At 51.8% G+C, this 19055-nt stretch overlaps 1 protein-coding gene across 2 annotated transcripts in view; it reads right to left on the bottom strand.

Annotated features, from left to right (window-relative positions):
- Positions 1–18569, bottom strand: part of FAM53B (family with sequence similarity 53 member B) — a 48634-nt gene extending 30065 nt beyond the window's left edge. The window contains exon 1 of one of the 2 annotated variants that reach the window (XM_061364117.1): positions 18446–18569. The gene's annotated coding sequence lies outside the window, so the exon portion shown is untranslated. Of the gene's footprint in view, positions 1–10762; positions 11686–18445 lie in introns of those variants that run through there. The other variant, XM_061364118.1, reaches the window with a different exon arrangement.
- Positions 18570–19055: the final 486 nt, after the last annotated feature.

Here is a 19055-nt window from a genome sequence, read left to right as displayed (position 1 = left end):
TTGCAGTTAACAACCAAAACCACCATTTGCACTGATCTTGCACCATGCAGTCAAACCCAACTGTGATATTTAAGGACAGTATTTGAGAGTATGCTTCAAACAAGTATTAAACCTCATCATGAATGGATACGGCTTCTGTTCCCAGCTCATAAATCATCTTCCCTGTGTTTACTGGGATTAGAGCTTGTGATGGTGTTATCAGTAGCTCATTTGAAGGCCAGCTGGCTGGTAAAGAAAAATCACCTTCTATTCTTGTGTGAGGATAAAGTTCATGCAGAGTGCAAAGCCAGGAGTGGGAATCAATACATTTCCCAAAGATTTACCCTCCCCAAGGGCCCCTCCTACAGTCTGCAGCTTCTTATGAGACCCTGGTGGGTTTATAATATGCAATTTATTGGTAGCTTCATCATTAACTTCTGGGCAACCCAATGACCAAATGGAAACCAACAAATGGAAAAGTAAAGCTTTTTAGACCATCAAAATGACACAATCTGTGAGCCCAGACCACATATTTATGCTATTTATATATTGTATATATGGTATTTATGGTAACCTGGGCTCATGCGAGGAGATCACAATGCAAGAGAGGATAGGGTGGCCGAAGGACCAGTTGACTAACACAGCAACGTGTCCGCATCACCCCCAACGATGCTGCAGGTAGCTCAGGCACCTCTGTTACAGCAGATGGACCCCCAAGTTATGCTCAGGAGTCTCCCCCAGTGCTGGGGATGGCCTGGGGACATCAAGCTCTTTGCCAGGAGCAAGCAGATAGAGCCACTGTACGGTCATTAAGAAGCTCCACAGGACTTCTGCGTTGCTGCATTCTGATGATCCTTGCATCAAACCTATTGACATGCAGCAAGACCTACAGGTCCTGTTCAGGAGGCACGGCTGCTTACACCAGGCTCTGAGCAAACACAAGGCCAGGAGATGCTCCCTAAAAAGAGCTGCATGTAAGAGGGAAAAGATCCTAGAACTTCAGATTGGTTTGTGTTGGAAGGGACCTTAAAGCTCACCAGCTCCATGTCCCTCTTGTGCCGTTGCCCCAGAGCTGGACCAGGACTGCAGGGGTGTCTTCGCAGAGTGCAGTAGAAGGGGAGAATCCCTTCCTTCTGCTGATGCTCACGCTCCTTTTGACATGATGAAGATGAGGAGCATGGGGCTCTGGGAGGCTCCAGCCTTCCCCCAGCACTAAGGAAACCCCCCCGAGTGGTGCCCTGCTGCTCCCTGCACCATAGCATAGATGCCTAAAACACAGGACAGGGATAAAACCACTCAAGGTCTATATTTTTATCTGCCACAATCTTGGCTGTCCCTGATCCTAGCACCAACACAGGGATGCTTGCCACAGGGCTGGACTCACTGTGCTTGGGATGATGCTGGGGCCATCCGCAGCACATTGGCAGTGTGGGGAGTAAAGATCAAACAACCTTCCGAGCAGCACGAAAGCAGTTAAGCACAGCTCCTCTTTAACAGGGTATGGTTCCTCAGGAATAATTACCTTTCCCTAAGGTAATGGTTAATGTTGGTGCTGCAGACTCCTACACACACCCGGGCGTGCGGCAGCCAGCAGGCAGGAACAGCAGCAAGTACAGGCAGATGCTCCCTGCCTGTGCCGGACAGGCTGCAGCACACAGCACTCACACCTCCCTGTTCCACTGCATTTAATGCAGTAACACAGCCCTAGTGAGAACAAACTGGCAGTTAACATCACCCAGTGTTGTGTCTGAGGTGCGCTTTCAGGTCTGGGCTCTTGTTAAGTACCGCTTGGTTGGGGTTTGAAACCATCCCCAGTGAAAAAGTGCTATAAAAAGGAGAAGTTTCAAGTGAAATGGGATCTTCGGCTCCTCATCCCGCTTCACTGGGCGCCTGATACATGGTGTGACCCAGCACAGTCCTGCCCCGTCATGTCCCTGGGATGCAAACAAGTGCTGTGGGATAGAAACACTTCTGCAGAGCTGGGATGGGTTCCCCATCGACTCAGAGGAGGAAACTACTGTGTATTTATAGACTGGAGGCTTTCACACACACACACATGCTAATGAAAAGATGCTCTTCAGGGACCATTCATTATTTTAAGACATGTATTTCCTCACTCGCAATCAGATAAAGGAACTATCTTCATCCTGTCATCAAGGTTAAGTTCAGACCTGGGCCATGGCCACTGGGATCAACAGCATCTCCTGAGCTGTACGGAGCACTCACAAGCAGCTCTAGTGCATAGAAACACCCAAACCATGATTTTTCCATGGGCATTGCTTCAAAATACAGGCTGAGAAGAAAAGACCTCAGGATTTAGCAAGCTGTTGGGTCTCTGCCATGGCTGGAGGGAGCCTGAACAGTAACCACTATCATAAACCCACAGTGCAACCCCAGCGGTACTCTTCATGAAGACTGAGGACCAGAATCACACATTTCCACTTGTGGGACCAGCAGCCCCTGTACAGAAAACATTCAGTCTCTAATAATGCATCTCCAGACACACACACACTGACATAAAACCTATTTACAGGCAGAAAGGGATGAGAGGAACGAGGAGCCCGAGCTGTATTTTGCATGCTGATACACCCTGTGAGCCATACATTAGGATCACTCTTGGAATATCAATCATCCGCCCCTGTGAATTATTAATGCTGTTGAAAGCCTCCAGTGAAAAACCACAAGCCATGCAGGACCTGCTCCCAACCCCATGTTCCAGCACTGATCCCTGTGCTGTGCCTGAATATTCCTTCAGGACTGCACATGAAGTTTTCCTAAAGCCCTGCGAGGGGACAAGAGAAGCATTCCTCACCTTTGCCTTCTGAATGAAAGCGAGAGGTGCCCATCCATCTCCAGGCAGAGGACTCCCAGCCACTTCCAAAGAGCTCCCAAACGCATTGAAAGAGGAGGAAGGACAAACACCCAAGCCCAGCCTTCGTCCCTGGCACACCCTGGACTTGGCTCCATCACCACCAGCAGCGTCATTCCAACACGCTACAGTACAACCTAGGGCAATGCTTTGGCTTAGCAAGAAATATTCCTATTTCCACACCATGAAGTCTGGCTCCATAGAGCCAATGCTGACGCTATCCAAAGGCACACAGAACTTCGGGAGGCAAGGCTGGAGCAAGCCAAGTGTCGCAGCTCAGCGCATCTTCCAGCAGCCGCTGCCCTGAGGCTTATCCCAGAGCAGGAGGGTTTGGGAACACCGGTTCATAAGTTTCAAATGCCACCAAAGGAGCAACAAATACGACAGAGGGAAGACGCAGCAGCTTGATCTACACAGCTCTCTGAGAGGAGAAGCAGTACATGCAGCTGGGCAGAGGAAAACACCAACCTCCGAGCAGAAAACAAGGGGCTGAGCAAAGAGCCGCTGTGATTGCGGTATTGGTTTAATGCAGTTTAGACCCACACGTCTGAAGAACCAAACCTCACCCCTCCAGGCCAGACTCTGAGCGTGTTCCTAAGGCTTAACCACCCTCCCCTCACACCAGTTAAACCCAAATTCCCCTCCTGCTGCACAGAGCCCCAGTTCTCCATGCACACAAAGGGCTGTGGAACCCAGCACACCACAGTCAGCTCACCTTCAAACACTACAGGTGACTTACAAGGAAGTGGGGGAAATAGCCAAAACTGGTTACTGCAAGTGGGAATTGTGGGGTTTGCTTTCTACAGCATCATGTTACAGTCTTTATCCAAACAGAAAACCTTCTCCCCATTCCCCATCATTGTGCGTCTTAGGAGGGATTTGGGGCCACACTGACTCTCCTCATTGCACTGCCTGCCTCACCACCAATGAATAGAATCATAGAATAGAATCATCATAGAATCATCATTGCTTTGGACAATGCCAAGAGGTCCATCTTGAGCTTGTTGGTTTATTGCACTATAAATCTGGAAAAACCCTGGAAGCCTGTCATTTGCAGGTAACTAGATGTGGGCTTGCTCCTTCACTCAGGCAATAATTTGCCTTCTGCACCAGGACTATGAGGTGCTCAGCTCTGGGAGGCTTGCTCCCCTTGCGCAAGCACTCTGCCACACCATCAGTGAATCCCGATCTCATTGATGGAGTTAAAATCCTCCAGTAAGAGTGCAAGATGCCATTCACAGCCTGAGAAGAAGCCTTCACACTCTGAAAACGCCCCGTGGAGTAGTCCTGAGTAAACAGGATCATGAGTCAGCGCAAGTGACTTCAAAGGACAGAATTTCCACGGATGCAGCCGTGTCAGGATCATCCCTTGGGACTCTGTCAAGAGGCAAGAGCTGCCCAGGCTGCCCAGCCATCGGTGCACAAAGGCTGCAGCCCTGCCCCATCTCACCCTGAGCCCGCAGTCACCTCCTCCTGCTCTGCAGTGTCATCCCCAGCTCCTGGAGAAGGGCTCTGGTGCAGGAGATCATGCATCCTGCAAGGCTCTCCCGTCCTACCTGGCAAGGACTGAGGCTCACCACATGCTCCAGGTACTCAGAAGTCACCAGCCAAAGACAAGGAATAATGCAATGTCTTCCTCTGCCTCCTGCTTGCAGCTCCATGATGCTTTTCCAGGGCTAACAAGATAAAGATGCACTTTGAGCATCACTTAACAACTAAAAGCCTTGCCTACACTCAGCACCTTTAACAGCCAGCACAGCAAAAGGGAAAGCAGCAACAGGTTGTGTTCAAGGTGAACACTGCTCTGTAGGTCTGCACGGCTTCAAGAACCACATCACCTCTTTGCTTACAACCAACAGCTTCATGAAGGAATGAGGATCTCACTACCACAGCCCAACATTCACGTGTGCCACAGAGCTGCCAGTGCAGGGCAGCCCAGATGGAGCCAACCTCTACAGCCACACTAATAGAACCCACAGCCAGAAGGAGCACAAGGCTGACTGCAACAGCACCCATCTCCAGGGGTTGCATTAAGAGCAGGGAATCCCATGTACAGCCACTGAGGATGGACGTGCAACCTTATGGAGGTGTAAGATTAGCCCTTACTAGCAGGAACAACGGATGTACCAGTGTCCTGCACATAACCAGCAATTAATTACTAAGCAAATAGAAGTCTTATTTCGATCCAATCCCTTGCTCCAAATGCCTGGGCATCACCTCAACCTGACGACAAAGGCAGCAGGTCTCCAACACCCTGAACTCCAAACCACACATCCAAACCTACCTAGCCTTTACGGAGAGCCTGGAATCCAAGCTCACACCCAGATCTACATGTTTGGGTTGGACCCTTACGTACAGGCAAGCTCTCACCAAAAATAAGAGCAATTAAGGAAAATTACACACCGTCTAGTAGAGTGAAACACATCAGGTTTATTGCCCCCGTGCTCTCAGGGAACAGGAGTGGCAGGGGGAAGACTCCCTTACATAGGAGGAGCGAAAGGGACTGAAAGGATAAGGAAGGGGCAGAGGTGCTTTGTCTCAACATCTTAGCTTGAAGAAAATGGTGCTGGCAGTGACTTTGCCTTTTCCTCCCTGGCAACTGAAAAGGAAAAGAAGAGAGCAAAATTAGTCATTGCAAAACAGCAACCGGGAAGCGAGAGGTGTGAGCGAGGAGACAGCCGGTCTCCAGCAGGGAGGTGCCAAGTAGATGTGCAAAGAGGCTGCACAGGACCCAGCTTGCTGCACTGCTCATGCGTGCTAGGTAAAGAGAAGAGCACACACATCTGGAGCACTAACTCCAATATCCCTTGGCTGCACATCCAGCCTGCACACACGTTTTCCAGCAGGACCAGCATCAGACCTTCGTTGAATGGTTGTGTTGGAAGGGACCTCAAAGCTCATCCAGCTCCAACCCCCTGCCACGGGCAGGGACACCTTCCACTAGAGCAGCTTGCTCCAAGCCCCTGTGTCCAACCTGGCCATGAACACTCCCTGCTTGGCCACATGCAGGACTGTGTCCAGCTTGAGGGTGCACCCCCAGCACATTGCTCTGCCATGGAGCAATGCTGGGGCCAACTTAACACAGACCGACTGTACCACTGGGAGCAACATAAAGCAAAGCTCAGCCCCATGAGCCCAGCAGGACTGCCCCAGGGGAATGCAGCCCTCCCAGGAAGCACACCGGTTTGGAGACAGAGACTGCCAGTATCTCTGCATGGCACCATATGGACATAGTAGCCTACAGGATGCTCTTAGTCCAAACGACTGTATACATGGCACATTCTCTTCGAGCAAACCTGCAATCATTGCCTAATCTGCTCGAATTTCGAGTAGTATATCCAAGGAATACTGGAAATATGGGGCCAAGGGTTGTCTGTGAAGCAGAGCAGCTGAAGCAGCAGCAGCAGGTCCCACAAACCATCTCACCTTTCTGCTTCCCCCCCCCACTTGTGAGATTTACGACAAGAATCTGCAGTGCTCTGTGAGACACTGTGAGTGTTGGCCACGCTCCCAAAAGCTGAGGAATTGCTGAATTGAGAATTGCTCTACTGCTTAATCTCAACAACCAGGGATGCTGAACAAGCCAGCAGAGTCCAGGTTTACTTTTAATTACCTCTCAGAGTGTGCTGCTCTAGTAAACAGACACAAAACCCACTAGTTCTTGTTTCTTCCTTATGTTCTTTGCCCATATACAACCTGAAATGGCTGAGATGGAGACAGCAAACACAGCCCCACCATGCCACTTCTGCTGACTCACTTCTCAAGCATAAACAGTTCCAAATAGCACATTAATGCCTACCACTGTAACACGATGCTCACCTACTTACAGCCAGATAATAATGCTCTGAGGGCTAAGGGCCTGGGCTTCCCTCCTTGCTGCAGAGCTCTTGGGGTCAATGTAAGAAGCACATCTCGGGGCTGCAAAGTGACTGTGATGCTTTTTGCTCATCACTGACCACCAAAAGCCCACCACATGGACCAAGCACGAGCAAGATCTGGGACATCTCATAGTGCAATTGAGGAAACCTTGCCAAATGCAAGACCATCACTGCTCTCAGAATAGATTTGGATACTGCTTGCAAGTCAGGTTTCTCCCTTTTTGAGGATGAGATGGAGAGCTGGTAAAGGCTGAAGGCCCCTAAGAATGACCTGAATTTAAAGCAGGGCACTACTGGGCGCATGCATTGATTGCCAGACTTCACATCACCTCTTATCATTTCCCCTTTATGGATAAATACCTCAAGAGTGCAGAACCATCACTTGAAGCCCAGCAAAACAATCACTTAGGACCTTCCAAAACTGAAATGATCTACCTGAACTAGGCTTCTGCTTCCACCAGACAGCTTCTGTGCCCACAGAGGGTACCACACGTACCCGCCACTGCCTGCAAACCCTATGAGGCTACTGTTTGCATTAGACAAAAGCACTTTGGCTCTTGGGCAATCTCTGGGGTTTCATTCCTCAGCTGAGAAATAGCTTTCAAAGAGCTCCTTGGCTCCTGAAAGACAAACCTAAAGCCTTTAGTAATCCTCCCAGCGACTGCAAGGCACATTTCCCTGCTGTTTGTCCAGTCGTTGCCATCAACATTGGCAAGAGGAAGGCACCGCAGCGGCACGGCCATGGAAGGAAGGAGTCCTCTGGGGCTGGGAAACCTTTGCCCACGCTGCCACCTCCATCTCTCCAGCACTCCAGGAATGGATTTCCAAGGCCTGCATCTTCCATAAATCTCTTTAAGGAACGAGGAGCCAAACATCTGTGAGTTGTCTGAATTAGTGTGAATCTGGCAGACTGAACAGCAAACTTGTATCGCCCCTCAGCCTTCGAATCTCTTGTTTTCCTCGGGTTCATTAAATACATAACAATCTGTTAGCACAAGACAGTTCCTACGTGCACGGGCTGCCAAGGAGCTGGTTTTGATAGTGCTGGTGGAGATGGGGAATGTGTGAGGAGGAGAGGGGGGCTCTTCCTAAGGCAGCAGGGTAAGGAGAAGATGGGCTGTATCCATCCTGCCTCCTCCAGCAACTGCCCACCACGAGGCAAAGGCTGTCTCTGACATGTAAACCTGGTGCATAGAATCACAACATGGTTTGGGTTGGAAAGGACCTTAAGATCATCCAGTTCCAGCCCCCTGCCATGGGCAGGGATGCCTCACACCAGGCCGTATCATCCAAGCCCCTGTGCCCAGCCTGGTCTTAAACACTGACAGGGATGCAGCATTTATCACTTCTCCGGGCACCCTGTGCCAGCGCCTCAGCACCCTCACAGTAAAGAACTCCTTCCTTATATCTAACCTGAACTTGCCCTGTTTCAGTTTGAACCCATCACCCCTTGTACTATCACTACAGTCCCTGATGAAGAGTCCCTCCCCAGCATCCTTGTAGGATTTTGGGAAGATTCAAAGGGAACAGAGCTTAAGAGTGTGAGACAAGCAAGCGGAGATGCCTTCAAAAGCCAAGGATGCCCTGCAGCATCACGCAAACTGGGATGATGATGCTCCATTCAGGAGAACCAGACTCTGTGAGGGTTATTCACATTGGTGAGCAGAGCCCTGGGCACAAAGCATCCCTGAAACTGGAGTTTTTCACTGATGCCTGGGGCCCAGGCATGCCATGAAGGCATTGCCAATACCAAGCCATGGGCAGAATGGTCTGATGTTGTGATGAGGAGTCCCACTGGAGGCTTCACCCTCCCTCAAAAGAAGCCTTTCGCTACGAGGAAGAAGTCAAAGCAACCACCTTCTCACCATGTTTACCCATTCAAATCAAAGCCAAAGCAGCACCGAGACGTGCCTGACAGCATTTCCACGGAGTCATTCATTGAGAGCTTGGACTTGGGTTTCAGCTTCTAACATAGCAGGGAGGCTGGAATAATCGAGAACCTGTTGCTCTAACACACTGTGAACTCCTGCAAGGTGTCAGCAGCACGTAGAGCCCAAACCTCCTGCAGGTTTGGCTCCTTCGGGTGCTCGCCAAGGGAAGGGCAGCGAAACACATTCCCCCATTCCATATAATCCTGGGGTACAATGAGCTGCCTCTCAGTGCCCCAAAGAGAGGTACCCACAGGGCAGACAAGTAATTCTTGCAGAAGACAACACTCCCAGTGTTAAGATGCTTTATCCCCTGGAGATGCCCAATTCCCACGCAGCAGGAGCAGGGCAGGATGAGCCCCACTGTAGCCTGCCATCCATAAAAGCCCAGATTTTGCAGCTCATCTTGGAGATGGGGGAAAGAAGGGTTAAAAATAAGAAAGTAAGTGGAAATGAAAACAGTCCCTGCTTTTATTTGGGCTGGCAGAAACACCATCCTGCCCAGCCTTCCTCAAGCTCATTTATGGCAGTGTGAACATGCAGTAAAGGCAGGGAAAAAAAACCCAGCTGCATTTTCCAACCCAAGAGTCTCCATCTCTGGATAGTCTTCATATAGCCCTCTTTCTCCCACCTCAAAGGTGAAAATTAGGAGGAGAAACAGATTCCTTTGTGCTGTGCAAATGAGAAGCCCAAAGGACAGAGAGCTCTGGTCCCAGCAGCAGCGTGGTGTGAACCAGGAAGCAGCCTGAGGAGAGCTGACCTAAATCATGCTGCATCCCATCCTGACTCCAGAGCTTCCAGCGGGCTATCGGGAAGGGAACCGCGCCAGTGCACAAACATGAATGATTGCCCAGTACAAACAGGGCAGCAAAAATGTCCACCTTCATCCCATGGAAAAATATACCAACTTCCTACGCTAATGAGTGAAGGAATTAATGGATCCTAGAGTTTGTAACGCGTTACAAAGTCCTTAAAATAACACCACCACCTTAAAATGCATGGGAATGCAAGTTAAACATCAGAGTCTGTTAGGAAACCATGGCAGTGGGTTGGAACTGGATGAGCTTTAAGACCCCTTCCAACCCAAAACCATGCTAGGATTCTATGAAACAAGGCACAGATCCTTTCCTAGACATTAAGGACAACACTAACAACATTGCTCAACCAGAAAGAACGGCAGGAACAGCATGCATGAAGCAGAAAAGGAAGAAACAGTCAGTATATACTTTAACACCACGCTAAGGACGAAGTAGAATGATATGGTCAGGTTTGTCAGGGGTAACTGGGGATGACATTAAACAGCAGGCACTAAATATAGCTCTTCCTTAAACAATAGCTCCGAATAATTTACACCTTCAAAGTTTATAAGATCCTGCCAAAAGCCGTGACCGCCGATGCTCCCAGAGGACAGGCACAGCCCTGAGAAGGAGCCCTGCAGAGCTCAGGTTTCTGTGCAAGGACGGGCAGCCAGGAAGCACAATTACCAACACAGAGAAATGAGCTCTCAGCTCACTGATGCTTTGTGCTGGGAGAGGGGAGCACTGGTACAACAGACTTCATCAGAGCGCACAGACACGGATGAGAGTTATCGATAACTGCTTCACTGACACATCTCAAACAGGCCTGCAAATAAACCAGCTTCAACAGAAACTGGGCTTTCACCTTCGGCCATGGAGTATTTCTGGCAGCAACTGGGAAGGAAAGGGGAAAATCAGTGCTGTGTAAGTGACTCAAGACTGGCAGAGAACAAAGTGACAATACAGAATGGAGAGAAGCAACCAGCATGGTTTTAACGGAGATGTTAAGATCATAGAGCCCCAGCCTGGTTTGGGTTGGAAGGGGCATTAAAGCTCATCCAGCTCCAACCCCTGCCACGGGGAGGGACCCCTTCCACTGGAGCAGCTTGCTCCAAGCCCCTGTGTCCAACCTGGCCTTGAGCACTGCCAGGGATGGGGCAGCCACAGCTTCTCTGGGCACCCTGTGCCAGCGCCTCAGCACCCTCACAGGGAAGAGCTTCTGCCTAAGAGCTCAGTTCAGACTTCCTTCTTTAAAACTTAAAAGCCATTAAAGATACTGCTTAAGAAACATATTGCTTAAAAGACACTCACCTCAAAGACAGGGGCACATCGCCAGGCTCCAGCACTGCATAAGCATGTGGGAGATGGGAGCATGGGCTGGATAAATGTGAGATCTCCAGGAGGATAAGAGAGGGTATTTGTGCTCTGCACCCCACAACCACTACAGGCGCTGCACTCAGGCACTACTAGAGCCTTCAGTGAAGTCTGATTAAGGTCTGAAGATCCCAGGAGTAACTGAGGAGCACCTAAGACACAGGTACAGCTCCACAGGGGAAGGGTTAACTGCCCAGGGACACCCTGGCTGCCTTCAGAGAGGTTAGAAGGTGCAAGCAGGTCCTTCAGAGGGAGCAGAGCAGCAGTACAGCACCCAGCACTGCGGGAAGTCAGAACTACGCAGATTCCAAGTGAGGGCAAAGTGCAACGTGCTCCTGAACAGCCCATGCAATAAATGACCAGCAGAACAAATGGCACCGGTGGGTTCTCCATCAGCACTATGTCTGCTTCTCTGCACTGGATGGCTTTTCCAGAAGATATGCTCCAGCAAGAATTAATTCAGAAGACTACTAAAACAGGTGATACATGGAGCAGTCGTCGGGAGCATGGCTCTCCTGCCTCAATGCCCTTCGCCTCAAGTTTGCTGCTGCATCCCCATCATGTCCCAGCACAGTCACTGGGGTGGCACAGTGAGGACCAGAAGGGAGGTTGCAAAGAAGCCCCTCCACAGGCGGGATGGTATCTTGTTTTGGATCTAACACAGCTCCTTTTAAACCTGCTACCTTCATGGTGTATCATAGGGATAGGCAAAAGATAGGCACAGGAAGAGCATTGACAGCACAATCCATCCACACTGGAGGGTTGGATTCTTTGTTAAATTAAGTTTAAAATACTTAATAACTAACCCAAAACCTCCAAGGGAAAAGTAATCTATCAACAACGTGAACCATGGGTAACTGAAAAAGTGGGCGAGAGTCTCTAAATGGAGCTCTTTGCCCAGAGAAGCTGTGGCTGCCCCATCCCTGGCAGTGTTCAAGGCCAGGTTGGACACAGGGGCTTGGAGCAAGCTGCTCCAGTGGAAGGGGTCCCTGCCCATGGCAGGGGTTGGAGCTGGATGAGCCTTGAGGTCCCTTCCAACCCAAACCAGTCTGGGATTCTATGATTCTATGAAAAACTAAATCTTCATTAACCATGATGCTTTCACTCCAAAAAGTACCATCCATCGCACTGTTTTCCAATTATAACACAACTGATAGCCCAATAAAGAGACAATCTTTATTGAATTAAGAGGAAACGAAACTGAATGTGGATGGTTTTAGCACCTTCTGTATCTTTATAATTGCAACGGATCTTCAGTTCTGGCACACAGTTGTAGCTTTTGGCATCTATTGAACAGTATTAAAACTTGCCCTTTCAAAAGTATTCATTTCTAACAGCTTGGACAAAGCAAGCATGAGATAATGGGGTTAATACATACTTGAAGTGATTTTATAGCATCGAGAACTATTATGCAGCACACCAGGAGGCTGTTTTCAGTAACATACATGTAAGCACACAAATACAAAACTCGGTTATTGCAACTTTCCAGCATCACTTGGAACAAAAAATAGCTACCAGTATCTGGCCTAACTGTGCTGCTAGGCTGTCATAGAATCATGGAATGGTTTGTGTTGGAAGGGGCCTTAAAGCTCATCCAGCTCCAACCCCTGCCACGGGCAGGGACCCCTTCCACTGGAGCAGCTTGCTCCAAGCCCCTGTGTCCAACCTGGCCTTGAGCACTGCCAGGGATGGGGCAGCCACAGCTTCTCTGGGCACCCTGTGCCAGCGCCTCAGCACCCTCACAGGGAAGAGCTTCTGCCTAAGAGCTCAGCTCAGTCTCCCCTCTGGCAGGTTAAAACCATCACGCCTCTTCCTATCCCTACACACACTTGCAAAAAGCCCCTCTCCAGAGTTCCTGCAGGCCCCCGTGAGGTGTTAGAAGACTGCTATAAGGACTTTCCAGGCTGAACAACCCCAGCTGTCCTAACCAAAGACATGACCAGTTGTCTTCATTAACAGTTTTCCTTCCCTAACATTTCTCAGTGGTGCAGAATAGCGATAACAGCAGTGGAACAACTGGGGCAACTGAGGCAGAGGAGCATGAAGTCTTGTGTCCGGTCAATGCAAGAGCATCAAGGACAGAAAAGAAGTTCTTAAACGCAAGTTAAGTGCATAACATGCTTCAATTTGTCCCTGGGGAGCCCACGGATTTAGAAGCATGATGCAGGGTGCATATCTTGACCCCCCCCCGTCTAGACTGGACACCAATGCACCTTGATAGCAGCGATGTCCTGTATCATCACCACAAGCCCCTCCTCTCGTCTGCCATCAGAAAGCTTTTTGGTCCTTGCTTTGAGGGCTGGTTTTGAGCAGTGAGGGAGAGCGGGCTTTCCAGCTGCTGGATCAGAGCTTGCCAGATTCCATCTTTACAAACCCTCGGAGACGTAACGATATATAGCACAAAACAGCCACAAAGTGAAACTCTTCTTTCGCTCCGGTCCCATACCTACCGCACAGCACAAACCCCGAAATTTGGCTGCTGAAAGCAAAAGCTATGGCCAAGATCCATGAATATAGGGAATGATACAGCCCAAGGGATGCTTCAAATGGACTACAGAGGAGTGACACCAATGATGCTGCTATATTTAATCCTCTAAAAGCAAAAACCATGACCAAGTTTCTCTTGGGTGCTTTTTGGTTTAGGGGGAATGCACAGAAACTCAATGCACCAGAACAGATTTTTTGCACTGACTCAACCAGTTCTTAAAATACTACTCAAATATGGCAATTATGGAGCCAAACTTGCCTGAGTGCTCCCCTACCCACGGGTGCAGGAACCCACAGCCCGGGGTGCCGGAGCAGTCACGCTTCATGCAGGCTCTGGGGCTCCTCCAGGTCAGTTTGATGCAGGCTCCTCCTTCCATGCACTTCAGCTTCTAACATACCTAATCTTATTTGTCTTATATAGCACATTAGAGCATAGAATCCCAGCCTGGTTTGTGTTGGAAAGGACCTTAAAGCTCCTCCAGCTCCAACCCCTGCCACGGGCAGGGACCCCTTCCACTGGAGCAGCTTGCTCCAAGCCCCTGTGTCCAACCTGGCCTTGAGCACTGCCAGGGATGGGGCAGCCACAGCTTCTCTGGGCACCCTGTGCCAGCGCCTCAGCACCCTCACAGGGAAGAGCTTCTGCCTAAGAGCTCAGCTCAGTCTCCCCTCGGGCAGGTTCAAGCCATTCCCCTTGGCCTGTCCCTACAGGCCCTTGTCCCAAGCCCCTCTCCAGATAGGTACATAAAGATGTGATATCTTACATATGAAGCGTATCAAATTTCATAGGCTTCAACACATGGATCAACCACCTGAAGCCAGAACAAATGCTTGCTGTAAATTAACTCCATGATGACACTTAATGCTCAATGCCCACTTCGCCTGTCGATGACTAAAGGCTCCCACATGCAAGCCTGCACTATCAGAGCTCACACCAGCTTGGCAGGCCTTCAGAAACAACTCCTGCTTGGGAATTCTTGTCTCTCTGGAGGCAGCCAACTCGTAAAGTCTGGAAACAAACCAGCCCGTGGATCTGCTCCCTGATCCAGAGCACCAGAGCCACGCTCTGCACGGCTGCTCTGCACACCCAGCTGGGTCGTGGGCAGCCGGGTGCACTGTGACCTTGGAAAAGCCCTTTTTCACATGACAACACTGCTCATAGGGATACTTGAGTGCAGCGGGGCTGCCCTGACCTCCTCCAAGGAATTTATGGAAGATCTCATCTCCATAGAGAGCTGTGCTGGGGAGCAGGCTCAAGCAGGGAGCCTTGCCCAGGAAGACTGAATGCCCCGTCAGGCCCAGACGAGTAAGTAGCAGGGTGGAAAATTCCCTTCCCTTTGCCTGATCAGTTTATATTTAGCTCTCTGGGGAGCAGACGTGCTGGAGGAGCTGTTGGTTTGGTGGTGTTTTAGCACAGCCCCGCAGGGACCCCTGCAACACAACCTACAGCGTGCTAGGGGAGGCTGCCAGTGGACAGCTATTGCCACAGCACTCCACCACCGCATTGGGCCAGGCATGGAGCACCACGGGTAGACGCAGCCCTCTGCCGCTCAACAGCCCTCCTCCTTCTCGCTCTGTTTCCCCGAGTCAGCAGCTTTGCTTCCTCTTCCTCCTCCTGCCCGTTTTGGGGGAGAAAAGAGCAAAAAGAAGTCAGCCAAGAGGAGAACTTGCTTGAGGAGCTTCAGAGTGACCTCCTCAGCTCCTCTGGTCCCCCCATGGCCACAGATATAAATGTGGATTGTCGTTCTGGAGGTGTTTTCACTCTAGGGGAGAGTCCTGCTGAGTGCAGACCTGATGCAAAGGCTCTGCTTCCCCTCTCGCTCCTCTGCGATGTGGGAAGGAGACCCAACCCCTCCAGGCTGAGCTCTCCAAGGAGCTATGAGCATCTCTGGCACCTAGCCCTGCCCCAGCCCGTCGGTCCAAAGTCTGCTCTGCCACAGATTAACATTCACTGGGGCTATTTCCCAGCAAAACCATTCTAGAAACCATGTGAAACGGGAAGGGAACTAACCCAAAACCAACCCTTTCAACCCAGGGCATCCTCTTTTCTACCTGACATTTGACAAGGGAAGGACAAACTGCATCCATCCCAATGAAGATCAAGAAGAGAAACTCTACAGCACATGATAAGAAAGAAATGAAAAGGAAGAACAGCCTCAAACCACACAGCTGTCATTTGAAAATTCAGGAGTCAACCACTAATAATAAAATGGACAAACTGGATTAAACCTCATCCCCTCTCCATCACCCCTGAGGCCATGTATTTCTGCACAGAAATATGGGTGTTTTGGCAAAAAGGTGTATGTCTCGTTCTATCTAAACCTGTCCACAAGCAAAAGAAGCCTATGATACTAAAAAAAATGAATTACATATCATTAACTGAAGCAGATTTGGGGATTTATATCAGTCTATGTCCACCCATTGTTGCCCAAAGAAGCGGTTTAAGCTCCATCCCTGGCAGCATTCAAGGCCAGGTTGGACAGAGCCTTGGGTGCCATGGTTTAGTGTGAGGTGTCCCTGCCTATGGCAGGTTGGAACTGGATGATCTTAATGTCCTTTCCAACCCAAACCAGTCTGGGATTGTGTGATTCTATTTGCATGTTTATGCACATGTATTGATGTATGCAGGTTTCCATAGCTGAAAATTAGCCTCCGTCAGCACTGGCTCTGCCCCACAGTCTGCCTGATCTCCATAGATAAACATCTGGATCTCACACAAATCAATTATCTGCTGCATTAATTCGCCCTGATTTTCCATGCAAAGTTCTGCATTCGACAGCCTGATCTTCCTCCCAAAGGCCATCTGCTTTCTACAACTGATGTGGTTTCTAGACACCTTGGCCCAGTGCAGAGCTGGGAATCGCCAGATTTCCCTCCCTGCTCTGTGTTTAACCTGGAAGTGAGGAAGTCTGGATCCAGGGATTCTATTGCAGAGCCACCAGCACGCGTGGCTGTGCTCCGTGTGGCTGTGCTCGCTGGGGAGTCCTCTTCTCTTTTGAAGTGCAGAGGTGGAAAGGATTCTACAGCAGGTTGTTTAGACTGGGGTTTCTGCTTGGGGTTTCCCCCCCCCTACCTTTTGAAAGCGAGGAGGTTGTGTCCTTCTCCCATTAAAGTGCCTCCAGCATAGGGTGAACAGGCTGTGAGGCTGAGAGAGCTGGGCTGGGTCAGCCTGGAGAAGAGAAGGCTCCTGAAGGGGAGACCTCAGAGCAGCTCCAGTGCCTAAAGGGGCTGCAGGAAAGCTGGAGAGGGGCTTGGGACAAGGGCCTGTAGGGACAGGCCAAGGGGAATGGCTTGAACCTGCCCGAGGGGAGACTGAGCTGAACTCTTAGGCAGAAGCTCTTCCCTGTGAGGGTGCCGAGGCGCTGGCACAGGGTGCCCAGAGAAGCTGTGGCTGCCCCATCCCTGGCAGTGCTCAAGGCCAGGTTGGACACAGGGGCTTGGAGCAAGCTGCTCCAGTGGAAGGGGTCCCTGCCCGCACAGGGGGGTTTGAGCTGGAGGAGCTTTAAGGTCCCTTCCAACACAAACCATTCCATGATTCTATGGTCCCATGCACAGCCCTAATCCTGCACCTCTGCGCCTGCCATGCTGGAGGTAAGTCTAGCACACCCACCACCACAAGCATCTTCAGCCTCCAGAGGACTCTTATGAACAGAGAAATAAACCAGAAGCTCCGTTCAAACCCACAGTGAGCCAGGACAGGCAAGGACAGGGCAAACCGCTCTGAAATTCAGGTTTTTCATTATCTCTCCAATTAATCTGTTTCATGACCCACCCTAAATATTTTCCCTAGAAACACCATCGGCGTTGTTTTGGGGTTTCTTTATTTCTCTTTCCAGCCCTCAGCCAACCCCTGGTACATATTTCTGCCCACGTCAGAGGCAGGCCAAGGGAATCTTGTGCTTTACCATAGGGGGGAATGTCGCAGCAACCTCCTGAGCTCGGAGTATTGGTGAGAGGAGAGCGGAGATGCTCAGAGCCCTCCGTGGTTTCACTGTGCTACCTCTGCGATCTGCAAGGAGTTTTTCATCTGTCAAAACAAGACTTCAGTTATCGTTTGAGGATTCAAAAGGAAAATATGCACATCTGGTTTCCATCGCCAGCCGAAGCTCCGTCTATCAGCCGAGCTCAGAACAAATTACACTCGCTTTATACTCCAGAGGATTTCCTAAGGAGGGGATGAGCTGCCAAGGTACACCAGCGTCTGTGGAGACCGCACGGCACGGGGAGAGACGGCGGCGCTACCCCGGGACAGGCACCGCGGTGCTGCAAGCTCCCTCTCCAACAACGAATTGCAATGGTTGAGGAGAAAACCCGTATTCATGAAACCTTTATCCATGGACTCTTCGACACTGTGCAACTTGAACAACCTGGCGGCACGGAGCGGGGAAACAAGACCGATGGACTTTATAGGACAACTCTGCAGCCAGGATGCTATGGTGGGACCCATGGGGGGCACAGGGCTGCACCCCTCCATCGCTGCCTGTTTCCTCCTACGGCTCTATGTGCCAGGCATGAACAGCATGGCTTGGCACCGGCAGCCCCGGAGAGCATCTCTGCAGGGATGTTCAAACACCTGGGCCGTCAGACCCCCCATGCTGGGTGTTCCACACCGACACCCGCGGCGCAGCCCCGTTAAACATCACTCGGGGCCCGGAGGACGGAAAGCACGTGTTGAAGCGTCGGGAGGAAGAGATTACAGAGGCAAGGGCAGAGCCATCGCAGGGGGAGCGGAACGCTCGCTCCCCACAGGCGAAACTTCGCAGAGCGGGACCTTCCCCCGGCTCTGCTCCGCCCGCTCCGGGCACACACACACCCGCTGCCCATCACCCTCCCTCGGGGCTCTGGGGCGGCTCCTCCGCTCCCGAACCGCGCAGCACCGGGGGGGCCCACCGCGACCCGCTTGTCCCCGGGACACAAAGGCGGCTCCGCCCGGCCGGAGGATGCGCAGCGACCGGTTCGAGGCTGCCAACCCCCCCCGCCTCATGCCGTCCGAGCCGCCCCGTGCAGGGCAGCCGCGGAATGCTGCGGACAAAGGGTGCTTCCTTGCGAGCGGGACCCCCCGCGCATCCCCGCACCGCGAGTGTCAGCGCAGCGCGGCCCCGCTCCGCGCTTGCCCCGCTCCGCACGGGCTCTTACCGTGCTGGCGGCGGCGCGGCCCGGCCGGGCCGGCTCTCGGCGCTGCTCTGCCGCTGCCGCCGCCGCCGCCGTGCTGCGGGCGGGGCGGGCGCAGGGCCGGGCGGAGGGAGGGAGAGCAGGGAAGGAGGGAGGAGGAAATGCGCTTGTCACTTCCTGAGCGGCGCCGGCGGAGGCTGGGCCCGGCCCGGCCCGCACCTGAGGAGCGCGAAGGGGACGCACGCTGAGGAGCGGCCGTGTGAGGTAAAGGGGAGGAGCGGGCGAGCGCAGCGGGGAACAGCGCCCGGACACAGCGTGTGAGGGGAATAAATCCCCTAAAGGATAGAAACAAGCGATGTGGGGAGCGATGGGGTGAGGGGAGTCCCGAGATGCAGCCCCAGCGGCCTTCGGCCATCCCCCGGCCCGGCCGTGCAGCGGCGGGGACGCGGCTGGGGAGCGCGGCCCCGTCCGGGGGCCGAGAGTGACTCCTGGTGGCACGGCCGGGGCGGGGAGGAGCAGAGATGGGCTCTGACAGACATGAACGGGGGGTCCCCGCACTGAGGTGATTTAGGGCATCACGGGTGCACAGCCTCAGCCACTGACACACCGGGGGGGGTCGGCAAATGATCCCACT

The sequence above is a fragment of the Neopsephotus bourkii genome, unplaced genomic scaffold (assembly GCF_033783945.1).
Source record: "Neopsephotus bourkii isolate Nb327-2 ecotype Australia unplaced genomic scaffold, CSIRO-AGI_Nbou_v1 NB_1189, whole genome shotgun sequence".
Lineage (NCBI taxonomy): Eukaryota > Metazoa > Chordata > Aves > Psittaciformes > Psittacidae > Neopsephotus > Neopsephotus bourkii.
The sequence above is the reverse complement of the archived record's forward strand: the minus strand, read 5'-3'. Positions and strand labels throughout refer to the sequence as shown.